Source organism: Camelus dromedarius, chromosome 1 (genome assembly GCF_036321535.1).
Source record: "Camelus dromedarius isolate mCamDro1 chromosome 1, mCamDro1.pat, whole genome shotgun sequence".
Lineage (NCBI taxonomy): Eukaryota > Metazoa > Chordata > Mammalia > Artiodactyla > Camelidae > Camelus > Camelus dromedarius.
This window is the reverse complement of record NC_087436.1, coordinates 56,688,059-56,715,950: the sequence shown is the minus strand read 5'-3', so window position 1 is coordinate 56,715,950 and position 27,892 is coordinate 56,688,059. Positions and strand designations below refer to the sequence as shown.

Genomic DNA, 27,892 nt, shown 5'->3' with positions numbered 1-27,892 from the left:
TCTGTGCTGTGACACACTTGGACACCTGAGCACTGACATAGCAGTGCTTGTCAGTGCTTGTATCCTGTTCTTATAAACAGCAGCTTCAGCTTCTGGATACAGCCTCTGTCGACACAAGGCCCAGTCAGGTGCAGTGGGACCAAGATTTAAGCAGAATGGATTGCTGACCCCTTCTCCTAGTCTTGACTCTCTGTGCCCATGAAAACCTTTCACCCAGCTCTTAGAGACCCTAAAACCTATCGATTAGGCATGCTTGTCATGTTTGATTTCCTGTTTGGGATCAAGCTTGGACCCTTGCTAGAATTTAAGTGAATAAATGCACGAGTAACTGGATTTTGGTATCCATATACAGTCTCGATTTATCTGTTAAATTTGGTTTCTAATGGAAAAAGAAAAGCCTGTATGTGGTATTAGTTGGTATAGTGGAATTTGAACCTGGGATCTCATTGTCTGTTGGAAGGATAAGTTAATTATTATGGTTTTTTTTAATGTAGTTAGACCCTCTCTGTGTGATTGAATGGAAAAAGCTTTGAGTTTGATATAGAATCCTCACAAAAGTTCCTCATAAAAAGGCCATAAAATGGACAGTACAAGTCAGTGCTACATATCCTCTGGAGGAATTGTAACAGTTTCAGGGTTCTGCTTGGTTTGCTTTAAATGATGGGTACCTAATGGTCCCTAGTGCATCTTTAACGTAAGTAATTTTCTTTTAATTTTAAAACAAAACCTTGGTTACCCTTAAGCCACAGGGGAAATTGTGGTTTTCTGTTCTAGGGTGAATTAACTGTTCAAAGCATCCTGTTTCCAGGACCTATAACTCCCTGATGGGAAGTGTGAGAACCTCTAGCCTGAATGCCGTGATCTGCATCCACACACCTGTTCAGCCCAAGATCCTGCATCCAGAGTCTACGGACGCAGGTTAGGGAGGACCCAGAGCTATTTTGCTCTTACGTAGTTTGTTTTTTTGAAGCATTGCAGTTCTAACCAGTCTGTACTACTTGAATATCTCCCAGTTACCATGGAATACACTGATTGGATTGATTGAAACCTTTTAAAAAGTGCTAAGTCTAAATTCCTCATCCTGCTAACAACGTCCTTAATAACATGACCCCAGCCTATCTTTTGCACTGTTTTCTAACAGCTCTAGCTGCACAGCCAATGCCCCAGCCAGCAGTAAACAAAGTGTCATTGTCCATATCCATCATCCAGCACACTTCTGTCACAGTGTGCCTGCCATTTCTTCTGTCTCGAATGTTCCGCCTTCTCTTTTCCACATTACAGTGTCATTCATCCTTAATAACTGGGAATCTCTAGGGCTGTTTACAGATGATCAGCTTCTCCTGCTTTCAGGCATTTGGTTGGATTGCTCTTCCCCATTCCATTTTAATTCAGATGTGGTCCTGTGACTTGCAGTTTCCAGTGTGTTATGAGCAGATGTGCTACGTTATTGGGCAGAAATTTCCTGGCAGAAATTGAGAGGAATGAGAGGTCCTGACTCCCCTGGCCCCAGCCCCCTGCTGCAGCTCTCAGGAAGGCATGTGTTGACATGATGTCTTTGTCACCTGATCGCCTAGTGACGATGTTGAGCAGCAGCTCCCTGCTAACTAGACCTTGATGTGTAATGTGAGAGACATTTTTGTGTATGTGTTAAATCAACAGAAGTTGTGGTGCTTTTTGTTACCATGGCTTAACCTCACCTATCCTAGCTGATATCATAACTGAATCCAACTCAAATCTTGGTTTATCTTAGAAGCCCTCTCCCCACCTCTCCTGCACATTGATCACAACTCTCTCAGCACTTTCATAATGCTTGGAACATAACTTCATCATTACTCTTGCCACAGTACATGGTGAATGTTGTTTCCATGACCGTTTCCCATGTCATCCTTTGAACACCCCAAGGAAAAGACTGTATCTTAGTCACCATCATTACCTTCCCCTGCCTTCTAACCTTTCTCCTTTTCTAGCATATTGCTTGGCACTTGGTTGATATTCAATGACTATTTTTAAATAAATGAGAAAACCTACTTTCCTCTTACGATCAAAAGAGGGTTTTTTATTTTGTTTGTTTTTTTTAGCAGCTCCATTGTTCAAACAGGGAAAATAAGCTCATGAAGTTATCAGGCCAAGAATTTTTTTGGTTGTTCATTTAAAGTCAAGAATGTATTAAATTTATTTAAATAGCTATTCTATACTAAAATAATTCCAAAGGAGGACAATCATTTTATTGGTATTGTTTATAATTAGCACCAAAATCTGCATCTCATAATTGAAGCATTTCTTACTTTACTCACATCAAGATAATCGTTAACATTGTGTCTGCTTATGAATGTTTCATTCATTCAGTAAATGTTTGACTGTCTATGCTGTGTCTCGTACTGTGCTAGGCACTCGGGATACAGTGATTGAATAAAACATAATCCCTAACACCAGGGAGCTTATAGCTTAGGGGGACAGAGATAAGAAAAAAAAAAGGTAATTATAATGTAATACAGTGTGGACCTTAATTGAGACACACACAGGGCATTATTTATGAACACAGAAGCATTAGTCCCACCTGAAAAGTCTGAATCAGGAGAGTCATGCGATCCCATGCACAGCCCTGTGGTTTCACTCTGGCTGCAGGATGGCTTGCTTTTGTTCTGTGTGATGATGGCCTAACCTTGCACAGTGCTAGTAGAATGGAGGAGAGGTAAAACTGGAAAATCTTAGTGCTTGGGTTGATGTGGGAGTAAGGGAAGGGAGAAGTCAAAGGTGACACCCAGGTGCTAGCTCGTGTGACTGGGGTTATGATGGTGCCCCAGGTTAAGACCACAGAAGGAGAAGCAAATTTAGATAGACCCTAAATGGGGCATCACATGATGTATATTATAAAGGGGCCTTGGAGCTGAGCATTGGTAAGGTATTCCCAAAACCTGCAAAGGCCAACAAAACACTGTGATGCTTTCTCAGTGGTGGCAGATAGAAGATGAAATAATTTTTCCTTTATTTTTGAAGGGATTTCCCTACATGCCCTTTAGAAAGGTCACTGATGCTGCAGACTCCTGAACCTTGGTAGGGATTATCCCCTATCCTCTGGAGTTCATGTATCCTGCAAGACAGACTTATGTGTCATCTTTAAGAAAGGTTAGGAGTGTCAGCCTTCAAAGGAGAGGAGGGGGCCACTTTTACAGGCCCAGAGGGTTCAGCAGAATCTGGAATGTCAAAGGTCTTGAATGCACTGACTGAGATGTTCCTACCCCAAGTCTCAGATCTTTCCCAATCAGCGCATTGTAATCAAGCTCACGTGTCAGGTTTGAGAATGCAAGCTTCTGGATTTCACTCTTTCTAATGGAGTTCAAAGCCCAGTGCTAAGCATTTTCTACCCTCCAGCTGCAGGAGATGAGCTGCCTCCTATGCTGCCAAGGAGTCTTTTACTCACACTTTAAATTTGTGATTAATTATCGGTGTCTTCTTTATCTTTTTCTAGTGCATCAGTAACGCCCAGCAACAGCCATCTGATTCCATGGTCCTTACAATCGCTTTTCCTTCCGTACATCTCAAATGCCTGAGATCCCAGCACCCTTCGGTCCATTCCCTTCCACTGGCATCCTGTACTCCTTCACTGCTGGTGAACAATTGCCTTGCTACAGTGTGCCAAAGGCTTTCATATTCCACCTCCGATCCCCCTCCACAGCTCCATTATAGAATTGTTCTAGGACACTTCCAGTTTCGAGTCCTACGTTGGGTTTCCTGGAAATGGACTCTGAGAAGCAGGTTTGCATGTAACAGGTTTATTGGGGAGTGTTTCTGCCTGTGAGGCAGTGAAGAAGGCATGATTAGGGAGAGAAGTCAGTTGCAACAGAGGCCCTGGCTGATCCCATAGGATCTCTGCAAATGGGATGATCCTTAAGAATTGTCCCAAATTGAAGCCAGGGCCCTGAGGACTTCAAACAAAATACCGCATTAACCAGTGATGGAGTGCAAGCAGTCTCTGAGGATGGGACATGACGTTGGGTGAGGCAGCTACCCATATGTGTAGCCAAAAGTGATTCCCATAGACCCGTAAGCCAAATTATTATTATTAGCTGTGGAATAGGGGGAGGGAAGGGATAGGTGCCTTGGTCCAAAGCAGGTGATCTGGGTGGCACATCACAGTATCACTGCAGTAAGGATCACTGTTTCTGGGATGCTAGGAAGAGAAGGGACAAGGGGATTTCAAGGAGAGGAAGAGATGAACAGATTCATGTCCCTCCCTGCCCACCTTCATTGCCACTTTCTAATTCAACCAAGATGTAGAGGAAAGAGCAGTCTCTTTGGAGTCAGACCCATTTTCAAATTACAGTCTGAAATTTGCTAGCTGTGTGACCCTAGACAAAGTATTTAAACTTGAGTTTGTTAGCTGTAAAGTGAGGCAAAGAATACTTTCACATGGGGCTATCCTAAAGATGAGTTAATAGTTAACACTCACCGAGCTCTTAGTACAGACTAGATGCTCTTCTCAGTGCGTCACACGGACAAATTGATGTGCATGTACTAGCCCTGCCAGGGAGGGACTATTCCCAGTCATGTCACAGATGAGGATAACTGAAGCACAAACATGTTCAACGCCGCCTCCAAGATTTCAAACCCAGTAAGTGACAGTTGGAGATTTGAACTTCCACAGTCAACGTCGGAGACTTGACCTTTAACTATTGTCTTAACTATATCCTATCTTGCCTTGCTTTCTTTAAGGAAAATATTTTATTAAAAGAACTCATGGAGGTAGAGTGCCTGTCACAAAGTGGACACTCAGTGAATGTTAATTTCTTTCCAGTTTCCTCTTGGATGGATTTCTAGAACTGTCTAGTCTAGATTAGCGTTCCGGCCCTGTTCTCACAGGCCTCATGTGGTAGGCTGTGGTCTCAAGTGCTCATGATAACACTGTTTGTACTCACACACGTGTTTTATTCAGGTTGGTGTTCATATGTTGCATGTGTTGCAAAATAATTGCTCAAAACATTTGTTAAATGAAAGGATAAATGGCAAGGGACATTTTTAAGAGTTTCTAGAAATACTGTAACATAACTGTGGTGGTTCGACTACTATATACATTTGTCAAAACTTACTGCATTATATGCTTAAATGGGTAAATGTTGTTATGTGTAAATTATCCTTAAGTAAAGCTGATTGAAAAATAGTTTTGACTCTTAGTGAAGTGAAAAGCAGCTTTCTGTAGTACATCTAATCACTATGGGATACTGAGCGTTTTCTATCACTAGAAAGGGCATCTAGTACAATTAGGTCAGCCATTGCAGAAAGATTAAGTTTCTAGTTCAACCAAGATAATATAACAACTTGGCTCAATGTTTCTCTAATTGATTTACTGTTTCCTCTCTGTTGCTTCTGTTAGTCTGAGAGTACTTTGAGTAAATTTTAATTTTAATTTTAAACATGACTTACTAAATTTTCTAGGAAATTGAACCTCAATGGTGCTGTCATGCTGGCCATATCCATAAAGCACAATGGATAGGAAACAGCGTATTGTCTTACAGTCCAGCTTTATATTTTTGATGGTATTGTAAATGGCATCTTTTAAAAATTATATTTGTTTGTTTGCTGGCTATTAGGAATACAGTTGCCTTTTATATATTTTGTATCCACCAGTCTTACTAATCTACAACTTCTAATAATTATCATGAAGGTACTATTACACTTTTGTCTTTCTTTCACATTTAAGTTTTAATCTGTCTGGATTTCGTGATTAAACCAAATTCTTACTTCTTTCCTCTACCTTCCTCCTTCCTTCTCTCTCTCCCGTCCACCCCCCTCTCTCAGTCTCTCTCCCCATCTGTCTGTCTGAACCTTTCTTCCTGTCTTTCTCTCCCTGTCTCGTTCCTTTTTTTCTTTATATGTCTAATCTGTGGTCTTGATAGCATTTACTATAAAGTCCATCTTTTCCTCGCTGTTTTCAATGCAAGTACTATAAAAATCAAGTTTCCACAAATGTATAGATGTGTTTCTTGGTTCTTTCATTCTGTTCCATAGGTCAGTTTGTCCACATTTGCACCAACAGCAGACTGCATTAATTCCTATAGCTCTATATTAATATTACCTAGTGGAACCCCTGCCCCCCAACTTGTTCTTTCTTCTTTGTAGTGACTTAGCCCTTTTCACTTGCATGTAAATTTAGAAATGGCATGCCAAGATCATGTACCCTCATGATATTTTGAGTGTTGGTTAGATTGGTATTTAATCTGCAGATCAGTTTGGGAGAAATGAACATCTTTAGGATTGTGAGGCAATCTATGATCGTGGTATTTTTTTCCATCGTCTTTAATGTCATACCAGAAGACTCTACAGTGTTCTTTGTAAAGACCTCTTAAAGATTTTTATCTAGTACTTTATATTTTTTGATGGTATTGTAAATAATGTCTTTAAAAATTACATTTCTATTTGTTTGCTGGCCTACAGGACTATTAATTGACTTTTATATATTTTGAATCTATCGTTCTTACTAATCTATGACTTCTAATACTTACTCTGAGGATTCTTTTGCATTTTTATGTAGGCAGTTATAGCATCTGTGAATAACCATATATTCTTTTCTAATTCTTACCTTTTACTTTTTTCTTATTCTGCTGACTTGGACCTCTTCTGAGTATGTAAAAATAAATAAAAAATTTCACCTTTCATATAAATATCTAAAATTTAGGGTATGATTACATGAAATCACTGAACTACCATATGATTTATCGCGAATTACCTGTGTTAATTTGATGGTCCCACTCTAAAGAGAACATGGTAAATCAGATCAAACCCAGCTCACAGAACCACATGGTCTTACTTTTCCAACTATAGAAGGCTGTGTAATTCTTTCACGACTGGCTTCCCTCACCTTAAGAAGCAGAAGGAGGGATGCTGTTCTGTTCATCATTGTTTCCTCCAGAGTCTAGCATATTTCTGGCACATGATGCACCTCTACTAAATATTCATTAAATAGATAAATTAACGTATGCAAGAAATCATTTGGAGACTGATAATTAGGCGTTTGGCTTCATGGCCTGCGTGAGGGCCATAGATGTATTCCACGCTGATTTCCACACTGATTGTCTTTATTCATGCTGCTTGAAACGATGTTCCTGGGCCAGCAGGTATCACCATCACCTTGGAGGGTGTTAGAAATGCAGAAACTCAAACCCCACCCCAAATCTGCGTTTTTACAGGGTCCCCAGGCAATTCGTAGGCTCTTTAGTATGGGAAGCCTTGCTCTACATGATGCCGGCTGGATTACCTGATCCAGGATCCTTTTGGCAGTTTAATCCTTTTAGGCTGTGCCTGAATCTTTCTTTAAAAAGTCTGACAATCCTCTTGCATCCACTTACTCTGCTGCTACTAATGCATGCTGAACGTCCTTGGAATTAAGTTTAAGCTATTGTTTTCCTGCTCAAAGGACAAGGATTTCCTTCAGGAGCATAGTCAATCCAGGGCAGAGATGATCTTTTTAGACAGGTTTGAAAACTTCCTGTTTCTTTCTTCACAAGAAAATGCTGGGAATATTTGGGAGATAGGTTTGAACACACTATCATGGTCTGTGTGGTACCAGGCCTTTGAAATGCATTAATACTTGGAGTAAGTGGGAATGTTGGTAATCTTCTCTTTGTGCCTGAAAATAATGTGCACGCTACATTTGTTGAGTGCAGAGTTCCATATATGTTTGTTAGATCACTTTTCAGCTGTCACATATGCATTCCAGGCAGTGGTGAGGAGGAAGGCAAAAAATGGGCTTCTCCAAACTTAGCTACTTTCAAGAAGTCTTTCTAGAAGCCTCAGACAACACTTTGATGTTTATCACAGTGAACAGGAATTAGCCATGTAACAATACATAGCTGTGTGGGAAGCTGGAAAACACAGGATTTATTCTGGGTGGCAGTATACCCAGTTAGGAATTAGTTTTGTTTCTGAGGGAGAAAGGGAGAATAGATATTTGTAGGCAAGTGATAGTACTTGTTATATGCAGGACAGAAATTCCCTCACCTCACTAACATAACATTTATGTTTGTTACTTGCTAGTTGAAACCTGGCTCTTCTGGAAGACACTCTAATAAAATGCTACATTCTCTCCCAAGTACTACCCCACAAGGGAGTGGAGGTGTGACCTGAATTGCTCTCACTTCCCTAAACAATTTCAAGACCACCAATTCTCCTTTTAAGACCCCTTGTCCACTCGAGCCATGAGCTGTTCAGCTGCATCATGCTTCCTTCCTGTCACTGCCAGTCGTTGGTTTCCCAATCCCTGCCCTCAGTTCACTGAAGAGCTGAGTTTCTGGGTCTCTCTCTACTCTCATCCTGAGCCATCATCCCTTTTGACTTATTGTTCACAATGAACGGCTATTTTCAACATGTGGTCCAGGGATCCTGGGTTTCTCTGAGGCCTTTCCCAGGGAGTCCATGAAGGCAAAATTACTTCTACAGTAATTCTAAGATGTTATTTCCCCTTTTCACTATCATTCTCTCACAAGGGAACAGTGGACCTTTCCAGAGGCTACGTGAAGTCTGATATTGCAACAGATTGAATGTAGGGGCAGATATGAGACTCCAGCTGCCTCCTATTAAGCCAACATTAGAAATTCACAAAAAGTAAAACAATGTTACTTTTACCTCTTTTTTATGAATAAGTTTATGTTAACACATAATGGTTTATCATTTTGAAATGAATTTTTTAATTTAAAATTTGAGTCTTAAGTTCTCATTCTATAAATATACATGAACAATCTTTTTAGGGTCCTCTGGAGTGTAAAGGTTTTGTGAGGCCAAAATTGTTGACGTAGACCAATAAAAAAAATTTAATCTCAGCTTTTCAGTTCCTTGCTTATATTTACCTTGTAAGTATAATGGAAGAACAAGGGGCAGTGATTCATGGCTGACCTCCACACTCAACTATCCAGCACAAGCAACTGCCTTCTTAATGTTTCCAATTAGATGTCTCATGGGCACCTCAGGCTCATCGTGTCAAAGCTAAATTTCATCACTTCCTCACCAAACATGTTCTTCTTCCACTTTTTCTGTTTCAGGAAAATGGCATCATGATTCACCCCATGTTTTAAACTAGAAGCCTGAAAGTAACCTTTCATGTCTCTTTCCTCCATTCTTAGGTTTAAAAATTTACCAAGTTCTGTCATTTCTACTGTCTTTGTGTGTTCATCTTTTTTTAACTGTTTAATTGAAACATATCTGACATATAACATGGTGTGAGTTTAAAGTGTACAGCATGTTGATTTGATATATATTGCCATATGGTTGCCCTCATGGCATTAGCTCACACCTCTATCATGTACATAATTATTGCTTTTTTGGTGGTGGGAATAATTAAAATCTAGTCTTTTAGCAAGTTTGTTTATAATTAAATATTGCTGTCTATAATCACTGTGCTGTGCATTAGATCTCTAGGACTTACTTATCCACTAGTTGCACGTTTATACCCTTACACAATATCTCTATTTCCCCAGCTCCTGGTAACCACCATTTTAGTCTGTTTTTATGAATTTAGCTTTTTTAGATTCTATACATAAGTGATAGGCTGTGGAAATCTTGTCATTTGTGACAACATGCATGGACCTCGAGGACGTTATGCTAATGAGACAGGCACAGAGAGGTTATGTAATATGTCCAATGTATCAGTCAGGAAAACAGATCGACTGAGTTATGGAATGAAGGATTTATCATAGTAGGAATATATAGAGTATGATGAGATGTTGGGGAGGAAGGTCTTAAAGGAGAAGCTAGAAGATCAAAGAAGTCATCAGCTAGTCAATAAGATAAGCCAAGCACGTCCAGCCACTCAAGTGGGACTGTGAGGGTGCTAGTGGATGAGTTTATGGGAGCTGTTGTCTCTGAGTCTGCAGCTAAGCATTGGGTGATGGTCCTAGACCTGCTCTTGGTCAGAGGAGCCAGAGTTGAGGAGATGAGCTGAAAGGCGAGGAGAGTGAGGACAAGCTGGAACCCTCAGGCTCCTCTCAGTCTGTCAATCACTCCATCACTACATCCAACCATGAGGACCTTCACAGGGTAATGGCTGCTGTTTCACTTTGATTTCCTAAATCTTGTGCAAGTTCCTTATCTGACCAATAACAGAACTACCTAGCGAAAGAGAATATGAAACATGATTCTCAAGTTAATCAAGCTGAAAATGGAATGATTCGGCACACCGAAAAGTTACCAAGACTTAGCTTATCAGTGTTTGAACCAGAATTGGAACCCAAGCAGCCTGCCTCAGCTTCTGTAATGGTCCACCTTACAGTGGCCTTTGTGGTCTTGTTCAGGATTCCTCTGCCTACCTCTGCTTTCACAGATGCCTGCTGTACAGCCTTTGCTTCAGCCGTACTGAACTACCTCTAGTCCCCTGACTATGGGATGACCTCTGACTTTTGGGCCTGTGCACCAGAACACTCTGCCTTTCCTTAGTCTTTGGCCAAATGTTATTTTCCTTTGGGGGTGTCAGCTAAGCTGTCACTGCCTCTAGAATGACTTCCTTATCCCCTAAAGACTGGTGTAAGTACCCCTGTCTGATAGGATCTAATGCTTGCTGCTGTCTTAGGACTTACCACATACCCTCTACCAGGGCAGAGGCCTGTGTGTTTTGTTCACTGCTCTATACTTAACACCTAGCATAGTGGCTAATAAACCATGAGTAAATAACCACACTGTTTAGTAATTTCTTATTTATTAAACTCCCTCCCTGGACTATAAACTCAGCTGAGATGGATTTTGGTCTTGCCTAATGTATCCTCAGCATACAGCATAATGTCTATTCATATAATATGTTGAATTAATGAGGCGGAAATACCTGTGAAAGCTTACAATTTTGATAATCAGTTGAATATGTTCTCTACCTGGTGAATTAGGTAGACAAAGACTCAGTGAGAATTAACTTAGAATTATATATTCTTTAGCTTAAATAATTAGATTCATTAATCACTCTTCTCTGTTCATCTGAGTACGTTAAGGTAAATTTATACCATGAAATTCTAGGTTGGTTTTAGTGACACCACAGTGAAACTGATTTCTTAAAAAGATCCAAGGGTAGCCAACAATAAGGATGTGAATAAATTGTCGTTATTAGGAATCGAAAAAAATACTTTGACTGACTTTGAAAATTCTGCTGATTATCCCGTTACACTTGATTACTGGGAGAGTACATCTAACAATCCCGCTTGCTCACAAATTCTGTTAAAGTCCAGGGCATGAAGTAATCCCAGTGCCCCTTCAGAAGGAGCCTGCAATCCAGATGTAGTACATAGAAAGGTAGAGTTAGTAATGTGTTTTCTGTGAAAATACACTGGCTTCAATAGGAAAAGCAAAGTGAGAGACCATGCTGCACATGAATGTGAGTCCTAAATCTTCTAAACCCCTTCATAAGAAAAAAGCATGGAGGAGGAAATGACATGGACTAGAACCGACCTAGGAGAAGGTCCGGAACGTGTGCTCAGTGCGATGGTGGTATGCCACAGGGGAAGGATGCGGACAGCTTCCAGAGGTCAAATTGATAGCATCTGCCACCTACACTGAACGTTAGAAGATAAGCCTTTGAGAGATAAAGGAGAAAGTTTTAAATAACTAGCATGTCATAAAGTTCTGCTTATATTAACAGAAGATGTTAATCAGTGTAACCATAAGTGTTAATTAGCAAGTTGATGAAGCTGGGTTCTATGTGTATTCTCTGAAGGGCAATTATTCGTTACTATGAGATTTATTCCTTGATGAGTGTCAAGAAATTCAAGTGTTGGCTGAGCCTGGGTGAAAGATGAGATGTTGATAACATGCATAACCATTGTGGAAATTCAAATGTAGAACTTTCTGTTTAAACAAATGATTATGGTTAAAGTAGAAGTGCAAACAGGGTCACCATTCATGACATGTCAGTTCTTTCCCTGCTGCAGTCATAGGTTTCTCACCTGCACAGTAACACCCGTATGATTGCAACAGAATAGACCATGACTAAAGGATTTGCAAAGACCTTGCTTTACAAGAAAATAAAAACAGAAACAGATAAGAAATCAAGAAAGTCTTGTGAATTGCTGTTTAATGAATTCCCTATACTTAAGGAACTACAAAGCTAGGCTACGAGGAATTCGACTGTCTGAATCTTCTTTTGTTTCCAAATCTGTTACATTTATATTGACATATTCTAGGTATACTTTAGGGAGACCTTGGACCTAAATTTTGGAGGAGTTAGTTTTAAAGAAATGAAAATCTTTATCAGGGCTTCCCATCTGTTACTATATCAAGGCCTACATGTTAGGAATATGTGGAATACAGTACAGCCTGGTCATGGTTATATAGAAATAAATGCTGTTTTTTGTTTTTTTTTTAAATACTACAATTCAGGATTCTTCAGTTCAGTAATCTATTATCCCAGCGGTATACTGAAATATGCTTTCAAATCGTTACTTGTTCATCGGGAAGTAAAGTGATGAAGTAGAATGGTAAGGAATTCGGAGGCTAATGTGTTTTTGGTGTCACAGATAGTAAAGCTTGTAGGTAATTGGATTCCTAATCTCGGCACCTCCCCATGAGCATCACACATGCACACTCGTCTGTCACACTCCCACAGGAATGTCATGGAGTGTGAACGTCACTGAGACGACAACAGCATCCACAGAAACGATACCTTGGCCACCTATACACTAATTTTATGCCCTCAGAATACTGTGTACTAAATAGAAAATTGTGAAGTTGCTAAATACAAAACTATGAATATCAGTAACTATGAGATTATGGTGAGTTGCAGATACATTAATGATTGACTTGAAACATCCTACAGAATGATTTTAAAGCCCTCACAGTCATTAGCTTCTTGGTCCATTGCTTTCTCCTCAAAGTACAGTGACTTGGGCAGCATAAGGTGGCAACTTTATTAATGAGTACCGTTTCTCCAGGTGGATTTCTCTCTGCCTGGGGGACATTCTTCATGCTTATCTGGTATCTTTTGCTTGTTAACTCCATTCAGACTACTGTCTCTGGTTTCCATACAATGTGCACAGCAGACGATTCTTAGCCCATGTACCAGACTTCTGGGCAGCTTTGCGGCCCCTTTGTAGAGCTGATACTTGCAGTCTGAAGGATGATCTGTCCCTATTTCAGAACTCATGTTACAGTATCAGTATGGCTGAACGTCATTTATTTTTTCATTCTGTTATATGTATCTCCAGTACATATAGGTCAGAAAAACTAGTATGATGCCCGATGTGATTTATCTACTTACTGAGTAAGCATGTATTCACATTGATTAATATGCTACAGGGTATGCTCTGGGGATACAGAAATGCAAAGATACAGCCCCAACCTCAAGTTTAGCAACCAGTAGAGGAGAAAGATGAAATAAAAACTTCAAGCATTCAAATTATATTGAATTTTAAGACTCAGAACAAAACAAAAGGGGACCTGAATTAAAATATTTACTCACTCCCTTTTAATGTTTCAATCAAGTATAAAGTGGTATCTTTAATATTAAATGATATTGAAAGTCCTCTGTGGCGTCTGCATAATTTTGTCATTAACATTTCATGGTCTGTGATACTGCGTCCATAGGTAACAGCACTGAAGTAATGTTAACGTTAGGAAACAGATGGTAACATATCTGCAGTCATTAACTGTTTACCTCTTTTTGCTTCCCAATAGAACAACATTCTGAGGTTAGTTCATGGTTCTAGAAAGGTCTATTACTAACAGCAAAAAGAACGATAGATTTGGTTAAAAGTACTTTAGTCAATCCATGCATCAGCTTGCACTTTTTTTTTTGTTTTGCAGTTACACAATTGATTGTTTTCTTTCACAACTGCATAGTTTTTTTTCTTTTTTTTTCATCAGCTTGCACTTTTAATATGTGGCAGTATTCATAAGCTCTGTGGTTGGGGGTATGCTGGTTAAGAATGAGTTCTTCATCCTAAAAAACCTGAGTTTAAATATCCATTCCATCATGTACTAGCTTGATATCTTAGCAAGTTACTTTCTCAAAACCTCATTTTTCTCATCCATTAAGATGATGGCATTAATAGTAACCATGATTAAATGAGATAAAGTAAATTCTAAAGTACCTGGTACTATAATAGGCAATGAACGCATCATAGCCATTATTTATACCATATTAGTACTGTTCTCGTTATATCATTTCACCCCTAAATTTCATTTTATTTAACCTATAATAGGAGTGTGTGTGAGAAGAATCGATCTGTTCTTACTCTTCCATAAGAGCACTTGGTGGATGAAACAGGAATGCTATGAAGTTGATAATACGTTGACATGTTATTTATTCATTCCTCATGTATTTATCAAATCCTTAATATGTGTCAGGTTGCTAATGGTGTGTTTGTGTCCTGAAGGAGCTTTCATTTGCATCAGAAAACATCTTGAAACACCGTGTTCAGATATGAATGCTCTGAAAATCTGACGTTCTCAGCAGTGTGATGATTTGATGGCTATTTTCTACCATTTAGAGGATAATAGTTGTTATTGACTGAATGTTTGTGTCCTCCTGAAATTCAGACCTTGAGATCCTAACACTTAATTGGTATTAAGAGACTGGACCTTTGGGAGGTAATTGGGTCAGGAAGGTGACGCCTTCGTGAATGGAAATTAGTGCCTTTATGAGGTGGATGAAGGGCCCAGAGCTTTGGTTTTCTGCCATGTGAGAATACAGTGGGCAGTCAGTCACCTGCATCCTGGAAGACTGTCCTTACCAGAATGTGAGCTAGCTAGCACCCCGATCTCAGACTCCCTGCCTCTGGAACTGTGAGAAAGAAATTTATTGTTTAAGCCACCCAGTCTGTAGTATTTTTGTTACAGCAGCCTGATTTGACTAAGATAATAGTCTTTACATTCCTGAGCAAGGAATGAAGAAATTTTGCCCCTGAGACAGTCACTCCCATGCCTAACTGGACTTCCATCCACTGGGCTCTCCCCATCCCACACCCAACCCAAACTACAGGTTGGTCGGGCCATTTTGTGCTAGGCCACTGCTTGTCCTGATCTTACAGTAAATAAGCTGATGTGTGTTTTCTTCTCAAAAATTTTTGTTTTTAATTTTTTTGTTTTTATTAATCCCTCCCCCAAAACACCTATGTATCCTGCTGCCCATATAACCCACGTGTAGGGTGTTAATTGTTTCAAAGACCTTTTTTGAGTGGCTGATGCAATTGGAAATTCAGCCTCATGATTCTAACACAATCATGAAGTTTTATAGTTCTGTTTCTCTTTAGCAGCAAAGATACATGGAACACCTATTATGTGCTAGGCCGTATGCTATGTTAAGAATATAAAAAGATGTAAAATACATTAGAGTGGTAATGCAGAAGTATGAGAAGGCATGACTAACATGCCTGGGAAATGAAGACCTGTCTTATGAAAGGAAAGACATTTGACTATGGTCTAGAAGGTGAACCTCAGATAAGGAAGGGGGATAGTTGTCAGGGGGCCAGATGGTATACTAGCCAGGAGAAATTGTGGGAGGTGTGAAGATATTTGGCAAGCTGTCTGTGAGGCTGGAAAATTTGGCAAGAGATGTGGCTGGAATTGGATGCTGAGGTCACATTGTGATGAGCCCTGAAGGTCCGGCAAATGAAAACCTCAGCATTTTATTAGCAAGTGTGTTATAATCAGACCTTCAACACTTCATGCATTTTGATTTCCTATGTAAATGTCTAGCTCAACTTAATAGTGTTACTTAACAAAATCACAAATGCTATCTGTGTTTTCAAACAGAATTCTGCCAGAAAGAAAGATACATTTTAGAATGTAATGTCTTTACATTCCTCCTTGATTTTTTTGCTTTCTCGTTCCTGCTACGTTTTTTTTTGGTTGGAGGATTTGTTTTCTCTTTGGTCCTTTCCTCCTTAGACTTCACTTCTGTCATTTTCCTTTCCGTTAATAGTAGTGTGAAACTTCCAGGATTTGTTCACAGATTGCCAAAGAAGGCTGTGGCTTTATCCTGCAGGATCCCCTGGAGTTAATCAATTTTTCTATTTTATTTGGTGGTGCAGAAATCTGTACAGCTTTTGACGCTCTACTATGAATGTCTTCACAGTGTATCATTCCAAAGTGTATGGTATTCTTATAGGTAGGAATGTCAGTAAGGACTTCCTAAAATGTCTTTAAGTTTATGCAGATATGTTCAGTATTGTTCTGACATTAACAGTGTTGAATCTTTGGGAATTTATATAAGGCACAAAACTCTGAACTCATGGAACAGAGGTTAAACTTCTTTATTAGTTTAAAACAGTTCTGTCGAGTGAAGAACTTATGATGGAAAGAATGGGCTTCATTTAATGAGTCAAACCCCCTCATTTTTAGGTAGTTTAACTGGAGACTTGCTTTTCACGTGTTTTTGTTCCGAACTTTCCTGTTCTTTTTTTCTAGTTCAGAAGGGAAATGGTTGCTGTATGTTTCTTCCCGAGACACACACTGTAAATATACTGTGAGTCAGGAAAACACTGAGAAGTTCCAAGGTTGGCAAATCACTTTAGAAGGAAAAAGTCATTAGGAACATGAGACTCCAAAGAAACAGATGTAAGAATTTTTATAAGTTTCACTGCAGAATTTTTCCCTAATTTTCCAGTTTTAGGAATTATGTAGGTGTATGGGTCAGGATGGTTCAGAAAAAAAGATGCTCAGGCTTTAGAAATTTTAAAAAATTGAAATGAAATGACATTGTATTCAAATCCAATTTCAAAGAGATTAATTTATGTCAGGCCTTGGATAATCTGGCAGCATATAAATAGGTAGGTATTACATCTGCTTTTATTAAGACAAATTGGAAAAATGCTGACAGCAAAAGAAAAATCATTTTAGCATTTCTACTTCAGATTTTCTTCATAGATTATTTCTGTTTCAATTGAGGAATTCTGTTTTTCTTGAACTTACATATTGGACAACATAAATTTAGTTCTAGCTGTAGAACTAGAATCTGTTATTTTTTCCTGTATGCAATCATAATTGTTTTAAATAAAATCAAATAAAGAGAACAGAAAATAGTATGGAAGTTTTAGGATACAAGTATGGAAGTAATTTGTGAATTTTAATTGTGAGATTATCACTGATACGTTATGCGTCAGAGTGAATTGTCAACATTCATATTAATATTGAAGTTATTTAATAGCCATTCTAACACTATGAACATAATATTTGTATGAATTATGTCATATTTATGTTGTATTTGTGTTAATATTTTAAATTATTCACTTTCAGTCTGTTAAATATAGACTCAAAGTAGAAAGGAGTCTCAGAGATTTTTGGTCTGCCTTCCCACTCACTGGAGGATCCTCTTCCGTAATATTCCATCTCTACCTCTGAATGCTCGCAGTGGGAATCTCACTATCTTATGATGCAATCTGCTACACAATGTTAAAGATTCTGACTTTGAGTTAAACTCACTCATATCTCGCTAGCAAAAGTAGTTTGTTTAAAAAAAAAAAAAAAAAGGTTGCGGAGAGTAGTAAAAGACAAGGAAGGAATCCCCAGAAAGTTCACAGCTTGGCAGAGGACCCAGCCAAAGGCATTAAGTGCTGACCCAGAGGGGGACATGTTAAAAGCCACAGACCCTATTGCTTCCCATGTTCCTGGCATCACCAGCTTTGAACCCAGGTGCTAGGTTTCCAAGAAGCTTAGGAAACTGTTTAACAAACTATAAAGGACTCAAATACTTTGCCTTTCCATACTTTCTGGGATCCGTTTCACATATTATCTTAGATTCAAGATCTTTAGGTATTTTTGTCTGGTATCTGTTGGATACTTGAAAATGTGCTAACTACTAGAGAGTAGTTTTGTACACGGAATAAGCCTGAGGTGTTGTAGCCACACTGCCTGGGTTCATATCTTGCCTCTTCTACTTGGTAGCATGGCCTTCAGCATGTTATCTAACTTCTCTGTGCCTCAGTTTCCTCATCTGTAAAATGGGGAATAAAATAGTACCTACCTTATCATGAGATCTCAACGTATTCATCTGTATGAGGTACTTAGTAGTGTGCCTACCACGTGGTAGTTAACAAATTTGGCTTCTATTATAGAAGCTACATACTTTGCCAGTATGTACACATTCTTACATTAACAAGCAAGGATTTAAAAACTCCAGTTGAGGGGTTTAAGCTCTAATTTTGTGTATGTAGTCAACACATTAGCAGTGGGTTATAAGACAACCATAGCAGTATGAATCATGGGGAAAGAAAACAGTTTTCTTCCTTCTGCTGAAATATCTTTCACCTGATTCCTAATATATCTCAGAAAAAGATTCTTTTTATGCCACATCTTGAGAGAAATAACTTAAAAGCACTCTGGAATGCTACTTACCATAATGGTGGTTAGATCCCTTATAGTTTGGGAAGAGGGGGAGGTGGAAAAGGGAAAGATGTGGGAGTAAGGATATGGATGAAGAGAAAACAGTTGGAGAAAGGGGATGCTGAAAGCACAGAAGCAAGCTCACTAAATCACTTCCTCAGATCTGTACCACATGTAAATTCTCAAAACAGTATGAGTCCAGTAAGGCTAGGCAGATGTCTTCCTTCATGGGAAGTATGCCTGTGATTTCTGTGAGAGTCCTTGCTTTTGCTGCTCTGGTGTCCTCTCCTGAGATACCTGGAATTTTGAGATGACTGACTTTTACAATTGGATGAAAAAAGAAATTGTGCTTTTGCTCAGATTTGTCATCCCACCAAACTAAGCCTTTCCCTCCTCTTCTGAACAGCTTCTCCCTCAGTGGTCCCTGTTGCCTTTAAAAGCACCACCATCCCAGGCTGCAAGGCCAGGGAATCAGCTTGTACAACTCTATCTGAAGTGTTCAAGTCTGCTGGTTATCTTGGTAGCCACGTCACTATCTTGGTTTAAATCTTCACTCTTTACATGAGCCTCTTAATTAGTTCTGTGCTTCCATTTCTCCCACTCTGGGTACCTCTAAACGATCTTCTGACAGTCCCAATCCACTATTTAACACCTTGGTTTAAAAGTCTCTACAATTAGACCTGGGTGATATATAGTCCTCTGTCTGTGTTTAAAGCCTTCGGGCAAGTGATTCAGGCTGGCAGGGTGCAAATGTCTGGGGCAGTTGGTGTGTGTCCGTGTTGAGAGGGCTGTTCAGTGACTTCATTTGTTTTGTGATTCTCTTGGAGGCTAGATACTGTACATAAAGTCCTCAAATTCCCTCTGGAAAAAAAATCTCTAAGACTTCCCCATCACCTAACAAGGAAAAATCTTCCATTAGCATATCTGACAAGGTCATACCTGAACCCTGCTTAGCTGAGATTCATCTGCTACACCTTCTCCTCACAACTTGGGTAGCATCTCCGAGCTACCAGCTGCTCACTCAATGCGCTCAGCTTTTTCATTCTGTTCCTTCTACTTAGAATGCTTACTCCTTTTCTAACTGCTCTTTGGTCTATAAAGATCCTTCATGTCCCTGATAAACTGTGACCACTTGGTGTGCGGTTTTCCTCCCATTCCCAGATAGAATAATTCCTTTTCCTGTGCTCCAGTAGTTGTTGTGTTCATGTATTGATGACTGTACTTCTCACGGAATGTCCTAATTTAAAAAATATACATCCTCTTAAGACTTTCAAGAATTTAAATCTCAAACATGAGTGCATCGTATGCCATAGGTATTCAATCAAGTAGATTGTTGAATGGCTTATAACCCAGATTCCTCTTCCTGCCTGTTGAAATCTTACCTTTTAAGGTCCATATCAAATAGTCTCCTTGTTGGTGTCCTCTGATTCTCTGACACCCAGAATACTTTTTCTTTTTTAATTAAATGAAAATCAATAGAAACTTCCTTATTCCTGATTGTGAATTTTTAAAATATCTCATTTAATTTGTCTTGTCTACCCAGAGATGCCAGATATTCCCTGGATTAGTGTCTTATGTCCAATAGATTCTTAGAAGAATGTTTTCTGAATAAAGTTAAGCGAGAAAAGCCAATCCTTAGTACAGCTTCTGAAAAGATACAGATGACCCCAACACTCTCTGCTCCAGCCCTTCTTCCATGTCTCATTTATTTCACCGCAGTTTGTGAGGATTGAAAAACAAAAAGGCAAAAAAAGTTTGTCACATAAAAGTTCCCAGTAATTCACACAGTGGAGGGGATCAATTCAAAATTTTTCCCTATTGAAACCTAGTTAATGTCAGAAGATGGAAATGATAGGAAATTTGAGGACAAGGAGGAAAGTAGTTTAGGAGCAGAGAGGACTTGGTGATAAGGGTAAAATGTGTGGATTCTACTTTGGGATTCTGGGGACAGTAAGATAATTACTGGTACTAGGGACTAGAATGAAGGTTGAGTAGGAGGTGAGATGATACTAATGACAAATATAACTTCTTTTGAAAAATTTCTAGTGTCATCTTAACCAGAACTTTCCTCTTTCAGTCTGGCCTCAGGAACCAGAATGCAGTTTAGTCCTCATTGATATTATGGTTCAGATACGTTATGGGGAAAATAGACTTTTGTGGGGACCCTACCTAACATGTCTTTGGGGAAAATGTGCTCACATTTCACAGACTCAATCAGTGAGTGCCTGGAGCACCACCTGCTCACTCCTGAGTGGGAACTGCATAAAATACAGTTATACACAATTAAACATTTTCTTGTAAGTTCAAAGAATCATTTTTAATACTTAACATAAAATCATTTAATGGGAATAATTTTAAAAAAGGAGGAATTGAAAGAAAACAGTAGGCTAAGAATTAGACAATAGAAATAGATATGAAAAAATTGGAAAAACTACATGAGAGTGAAATTGTATTAAATTATTTAAATCACATGCTTGATGGTGACCAAAGAGGGTTTATTAATATTTCAAAGTCGGGAAAATTTTGCAAAACAAGGAAATTCTGGAGGGTAGGCAGCTGAGGAAAAAAATATTTGGAAGTCGTTAGGTATGTCCTTGGGAGATACAGATAGCAAAATGGCTGATTTTGGAAAGTTAACTATTCTCCCCAAGTCTCTTGAAAGATTGTGGGCTAGCTTAAGTTATATTTACCTCTTTAGAAAATGTTTCAACACTTAAAAGATGTAGCAAGGGAACCACGAAGTGAAGACGTTACGTACTTTTCCAAAATAAACACGCTAATTGTAAAATTTCATCAAATAGTGTTTTCTTTTTGTTTAAGTGCTTTTTTTTTTTTTTTAAAGTTTAAATGTATTTAAAGAAAAGAATATCTTTTCCCTAGGAGGTCAACTTGTGTTTCAGGGTTCCTACACTCCCCGTCCAGAACTGCAGGCATAATTTGACGTGTTAAGTGTGGTTTTTTTTTTACGAGGTGTGTTAACGTTTTATCAACTTCTCAAAAGTGTCATTGGCCCTGAAAAGTTTCAGTCCACTGCGCTAGATCATCTTTGGGAGCCCCTTGCAGCTCTCACTGACCAGTAATTCCACAAATCTTTGTTCCTCAAACGTAGGTTTTTTTGAAATCCCTGTTACACATGACCAAGAAAGCATCTGTGATTGAAATCGAGGTGAGGCTCTGCGAAGCAGGCTGAGCTCGGAAGTTCACCCTGGATGCAGGGCGGTGGAAGGGCGAGAGGCAGCGGGCTCCCCAAGTCCGCTCACCCTTCTTTACAGAGGCGGCGGCGCTGGGGCAGCTCCAAGTGCGTCGAGAAGTGTAATCCCTTCGTTAAGTACTTGGCTCTCAGTCTCCAATCACTAGTGGGAGCTGGAGAGGGCAAGTGAAAAAAAAAAAAATTCCAGAGGCAGCCGAGGAGCGAGAGGGGGAAAAAAAAAAGTCCCGCGGCGGCGGCGGCGGCGGCGGCGGCGACGGCGGCAGAGCGGCCACGGCGGCCAGAAGTTGACGGCACGGCCGGGCGCGGGGCGCGGAGTGCGCGCGGGGCCTGCGGGGCGCCGGAACCGGCCGGGGACCCGGGGCGGCGGGGCGGCGGCGCCGAGGACGGTAGGGCCGGGTGCAGCAGCCGGTAAGGCGCGGGCGAGCGGGCGCGCGCGGTGGGGCGCCGTCCTCATCCTCGCGTGCGGTGGGCGGCCGAGCCGGCGCGAGCGGGCGGGCAGAGGGGGGCCCGGGTGGGCGGCAGCCGGGCGCGGGGCTCCGCGGGCGGCAGCCGCTCGGGGCGGGAGCAGTCGCGCCGGCGAGAGGAGAGCGAGCCGCACGGCCGTGGGGCGGCGGCCTCCCGGGCTTTGTGCATGGGCGGCTCTGCCGGGACCCCCGAACCTCGTGCCCGCGCCGGCAAGGAGTCGGGGGCAGAGGCGGGACACGTGCTCCGGAGTTGGGGAAGGAGGGACGCGCCGAGGCGGGCATTCGGGACCTGCGCGCCGTGGGATGGGGCAGGAGGGTGAGCGGAGGGCAGCCCCGGAGTTGGGGGAAAGAGGGAGCCCCGCCGGCCAGAGGCGCGGAGCCCGCCGAGGCAGGACCCGCCGGCTCCCGGCTCCGTACGGAGCCACCTGCCCCGGGCGCCTCCTGAGACCCCGCGGCGGAGAAAGTGCGCAGCGGGCTGGTCCCGGCGCCTCGGACCTGCTCGTCGCTGCCGCTATTGCTTGTCTCTGGCCCCCCGTCTGTTGCTCTGTCTCTCTCAGGTTCTCAGTGTCCCCTCCCCCCCCATTCTCATTTCTGTCTTTCTCTCTCTCCCCCCACCCCCTGTTGTCTCTTTCAGTCTCCCTCTGTTTCTCTTTCTTCCCGCTCCCCTTTCTGTCTCTCTCTGTCCTCTCTGTCTCCCAGACTCTTTCGCGCGCGCTCTCATTTAGAGGCTGACTTTCTGCTCCTTGTCTCACTGTGTCTTGCTCTCTGCACCCATCAGTCTGCTCGGTCCCGTTTGTGTCAGGGCTCCATATTTCTGTCTGTCCCTTGCGGTGTTAGACTTGAGACCCTCAGGAAGTTGTCCGGTGCGGTGTCTTTCTTTTTGAGCCGCGCCGCTCCAGTAGGGTCCTGGGTCCTTCGTATTTGTTCCCCACAGAATGGGAACTCTGGTTTCCTTCAGTTATTAGGAATTGCTCTTTTCTTAGTCACCTTTCCACCAAGGTGAGGTCAGTGACTGTGAGCAGCCACAAAGGTGCCAGTGAAAGAAAACAGAAGAAGAAAGCTGCTGATGGCCTGTAACATATAAAGAGAAAGTACCAAATATACCTGCAGTGGAGCTGAGCCACCTGAGAAAAGGTTCCTAGATTCTGGGAAGAAACACGAAGGTTTCCCCCAGTGCTGAGGGGACTCAGCTAAAAACTATTTGAAAATTATTTGAAAGAGCGCTTAGGGAAATTCTTTGCTATCCTAAACTGATGCCAACTAATACCTGTTTTCTTAGATATATTTTTAAGATCCTAGTGACAGCTCTCCTAATTATTGTTTGGGGAAAATTATGGAAAATGTCCTGTGTCAACTGGGACATGTGTCTTTAAGAAAATATTCAGTCTTTGTACTCTTATACCTTTTACACTCTAGTGATCAAGAAGAATTATTTCTAACTGCAAAGAAAATAGGAAAGGATTTGTCAGTGATTTTAAAACATGAGACATTTCAGAGATCAATAATTTCTTTGGAAAACGTTCACCATAAGGATGTTTTGAAGGATATTACATCTTCGTGAAATATGCACGTTATTACACACTTAGATCATTGTGCGATGCAAAAAAAGGTTGTGTGCTGTAAGCAAATCATAGGAGTGATGGTTTTTTGTGGGAAACATAGCTGAGAAATTAATTGCTCTGATTTTCACTGTTTTCTTTACTCATGTATAATGTACCTTTGTTTTTAGCAAAATATGGCCTAGGGCTACAAAACTTGATACAGTGCGTTATTTGTCCAATCTGAATTACCGTTTAGAAAACCACCTTTTTCTTTTGGTCACAAGATATGAGTTGATATGATCTCATTACTCAAGTGCTAGAGTCTGCTGATGAATTTTAATGGCACTGATTTGTGATTTTAAATCAAAATGTTAGTTTTTGGTGAGTTAAAATCTTGATTTATGTCATGTTAGTGAATCAATCACTATTTATAGGGGCTTTGCCACCTTTTCTGCCAGGTGCTGTGCAGCATTTAGCCTGGGCAGGGTTTTCTGAAATTCCCTGTTAGATCATTGTCCCTGAGTGACGTGCTGCCCCTGCTCATGGTGTGCTCATATATGCCCTTCAGAATGTTCCAGTCATTAAATAATATTTATTAAAAGGAAATTGACTTAACTTTTTTCTTCATAAACATCGAAAATTGTTGAGGTGGCCTGATAAATTATTTTTGTTACAGTAAGTACTGTATGCCTTGTGCTTTTAAATAAATAATACAATTTAAAGTGTGATTTTTGGGGGGTAGATAAAGCACCCTCCACTTTTCTTCAGCGCTCAACTCCTATTTATCATTTAAATTGAAAGTCAGTTGTCATCTACGCCAACCTAATAAAGCCTCTTCTAATTTTCATAAGCCGCCTCATGTCTACCCTCTGGCTTCAGTGCACTCCTCCCTCAGCGTTCACCTCTCTGCCGTGTGATAGCTCGGCTCTTCCTCTCGGGCTGTTTTTCTCTTTGAGGTGAGATAGGGTCCTTTTCTTACCTTCCTTGTGTTTCAGACGCCCAGCACAGTACCTGTCTTATGATAGATACTCAGAAAATCCTCAAAGGATGATTTGTTCTCTTCCAATTTGTCTCTAACTTGTGATGCTACCTTTTGTTGGTGCAGCACCTGAAGGGGGGAAATACTTTAACATGGTGTAATAGCAGCTCAGAGACTGAGGGTTGAAGGAGTTGGAGAAAGCATCTCATCACACGTTAATATTGATGATGAAGCAGATGAGGCCCAAAGAATGTGAAAACCAGGCTCAGAACTAGGCCATGAAGCCCCATGGGCTATAGAACTGAGACCTCGCATTGTATTCCCGGGGCCACGGTTCTTCTCACTGGACTCATGTTTGCTTTCTTTCACTAGAAGTGGGTAAATCTGTCTATTATTAGAAGTTAACAGTTGTTATTGAAATGCTGAAGACTTCTCATGCCAACTGATAAGTCCTGCATGAAATGTATCAGTTTGCAGTAACTGACAATAATTGGGTTTACATATGCATGGAGGTGATATGTGTCTTTTAGAACACGGACTTCTAAGTGCTTTTATGTATTAAGAATTGTTCTGGGTGTTAACTGTGTCAGCTTGGGTAGACTGAATTATTTCTACCTGCAAAAAAGATTTAAGCTCTCTGGACTTAAACTTTCTCCTCTGTAACTTTCTGTGTGTATGTTGAAGAGGGGTGAGGAGAAAAGAAAGGAAGTTTGGACCAGATTAAGGGCTCTTTTTGAAGTTTTTCTTCAGAGACCTATTTAACTCCCAGAACAACTGCAAATTCATCTGTTTTACATATCAGACTTCCCTGTGAGCTTTTGTTTGAAAAAAAAGGCAAACTCAGTTTAAAAAAAGCTTGACGACCGCTTCACTTGATGTTTTCCAATCTCCCTTCCAGTTCTTGAATTTCATAATCAAGATAATTTCTAGCTTTTAAACCTGGGTATCTGGAGGATAGTTGATAAAAGTATTAAGGGTAGAAGGAGAAATGATTTTGCTGGAGAGGTACTAATTTCGGGTTTCCATATGCCAAATTTGATGTGATGGCAGAAATTGGAAGTAGAAGTGTTGTAGTATCAGAGGCAGGCCAGGGTGCAGAGGAGAGAGGGGCCAGGCCTGCACATAAAGATGTAAGTCATTTGCACTGAATTAATGATTAAAATTAAGGAAAACTGAAACTTTAGGGATAGAGTCTGGAGAGAGAAATGAAGATTTGGGATAGAGAAGAGGGACATTTTATGTTACTTCTGAGTATTCTTAAAGCTGATCTGTAGTATTGAGATAAGAAAAAAAAAAGGTTAATGCATGATTTACATCAGGCAGTAATCAATTTTCATGAGTTTTAGAGCATTTACTTACATGCCAGTTATCTTAATTACATTCGTTTTTACTTGAATGTTGGAATGCCTACTCTTGACCTGGCATTATTATATACTTTGGGACATTGCAGCCACAAGAGGCACAAGGCCATTGCTGTCATTGAACTCTCATTCTAGAGAGTGGAAGCACAGTGAACTGTAAACAAGCACATGAGTAAGATAATTTCCAGTAGTGAGAATTGCCATTAGGAAAATAAGACAGGGTGATATGACAGCGAGTGCTGGGGCTACTTTATGTGAGGTGGTCAAGGAAGGCCTCTCTAAGGATGTTCCTGGACAAGAGAGTCAGCCCAGTGGAGATGTGGGAGAGCTTCCTGGCAGGGGGAACATTAAGGCTGTCTCTGAAGCAGCAGCAGGCTGGCCACACTGGCAGTGAGGGGAAATGATAGAGATGAGGTCAGAGCGCTTGCTAGGCCCACGTTATAAAGTATGCATTTTATTCGAAGTACATTTTATTGAACCACCCTGGAGAATTTTAAATGGAAGTGAACAAATGTGACTTAGCATGACTGTCTGTAGTGTGAGCAACAATGTCCGAAGATGATGTGGTGGGAGACCATGAGAAGCATCTAGCTGAATTTGGTGGTTTGGCCAAGGGTGGAACCTGGAGAGATTGATCAGACATTGTTCTTATCACTGAGTAAGAGTAACTGGGTTGAATCATGCCGTGTGGTTTCCCCTGCCCCCACAGATCTTCATTGCAGCAATCCGCTGGTTCAATGGTTGCTTTTACTTTTAAACTGTAGATCTCAGCACCTCACAGTTCCCAGATGTCACCTTTTTACCTTCCTTCAAATACCTCCTGGGCTACAAGCAAGCTCCTTGGCTCAGAGGCTGCAGTATGTCTTGGGAAATGTTGTGGCAAGGTTCTTTAGGGCTCAGAGTGATCTTTGGTCTACGTGGGGATGCTTGGCTCTTTGAACTAACCTTTTCTACACTTCATCATACATAAATTTTGTGTGCTGATTAAAAAGGAAAGGATGCAAGTCAGAATTCCTCTAATTAGGTTTTACTGTCATTTTTTTCTAACCCTCAGCCTTGAAAACTTTGCATGTTTCTTGAAAGACTTCACTGTAAAGTCCGTATTTTAGATCTGGATCTCACCCATCATATCCCAGTCCTTTGCAAAGAGCTAGTATATAGTAGGCGTTCAGTAAATATTTGTGGAAAGCTGTTGAGTGCAGTCTATTAGAGACCCGTAGCTTTGACTCTGCTGACTTTATTTTTCCTGTCTTTCAAAAAAATGTATGGCTGCATGTGCCTTCAGCTTTGGAAGTATTAAGTAGCAAGTTTGGAAATGATTTTTCTGCAGGTTGTATTTACTTATTGGCTAAAGGAAAAGAGATACAATCCAATATATCTTTATAACATTTGTTGCCTGGCTGTCTTGAGATAAACATTTTAGTCATTTTTATAGCAGTTAGATAGATATGGACTTAAACAAGTACAGACACATCTGTCACTAGTTAATTTGGTGATTTATGAATCTGAAGTGATTCCAAGGAAGCCTGCAATGATGATGCCTTTGTCTAAATTAATCTCTTGATACAAATCAGTGAGTTTTATCTAACTAGTACACTTTACAATGATCTGTAAAAGGTACTAAATTATCAGTTTCTTCTCTGGAAACGAGCTACTATTCTGCTGTTGTCCGATGACATTTAGCTACACTAGTGCACATAATGGGGGCTTATCCCCAAATCCTTCCTCTTATTGCAGAATGTAGTACTTTACTCAAGTGGGCTTCACAAGCAACTTGGCATTACCTCGCTTCTACATGTCCAGCAATTCTTTCACTGTTGCTTTAGGTCCTTTTTCAATAAGTAGAGAGTCCCTTCTGTATCTGAGTGTCCTCTCTTCCTGTCTAACTCCATTTTGCTGAAACCTCATGCGTTACACCCACTGGCTTCTGTGTCCAGTATCTTCTGCTTGCCTCCCCAGATCTGTGGTCCCCGCTTCTACTTTATACTCTGTCCAGGAGGAAACCTGGATGAACTGTGCTGATTTCCAGATAACTTAGGTTACTAGGGACC

The 27,892-nt window shown here is 40.7% G+C and overlaps 1 protein-coding gene across 1 annotated transcript in view; it reads left to right on the top strand.

Moving 5' to 3' along the window:
- Nucleotides 1–21,827: 21,827 nt before the first annotated feature.
- BMPR1B (bone morphogenetic protein receptor type 1B) overlaps nucleotides 21,828–27,892 on the top strand; it is a 348,243-nt gene continuing 342,178 nt past the window's right edge. Inside the window, exon 1 of the mRNA XM_031469174.2 lies at nucleotides 21,828–21,904. The gene's annotated coding sequence lies outside the window, so the exon portion shown is untranslated. The remainder of the gene's footprint in view (nucleotides 21,905–27,892) is intronic.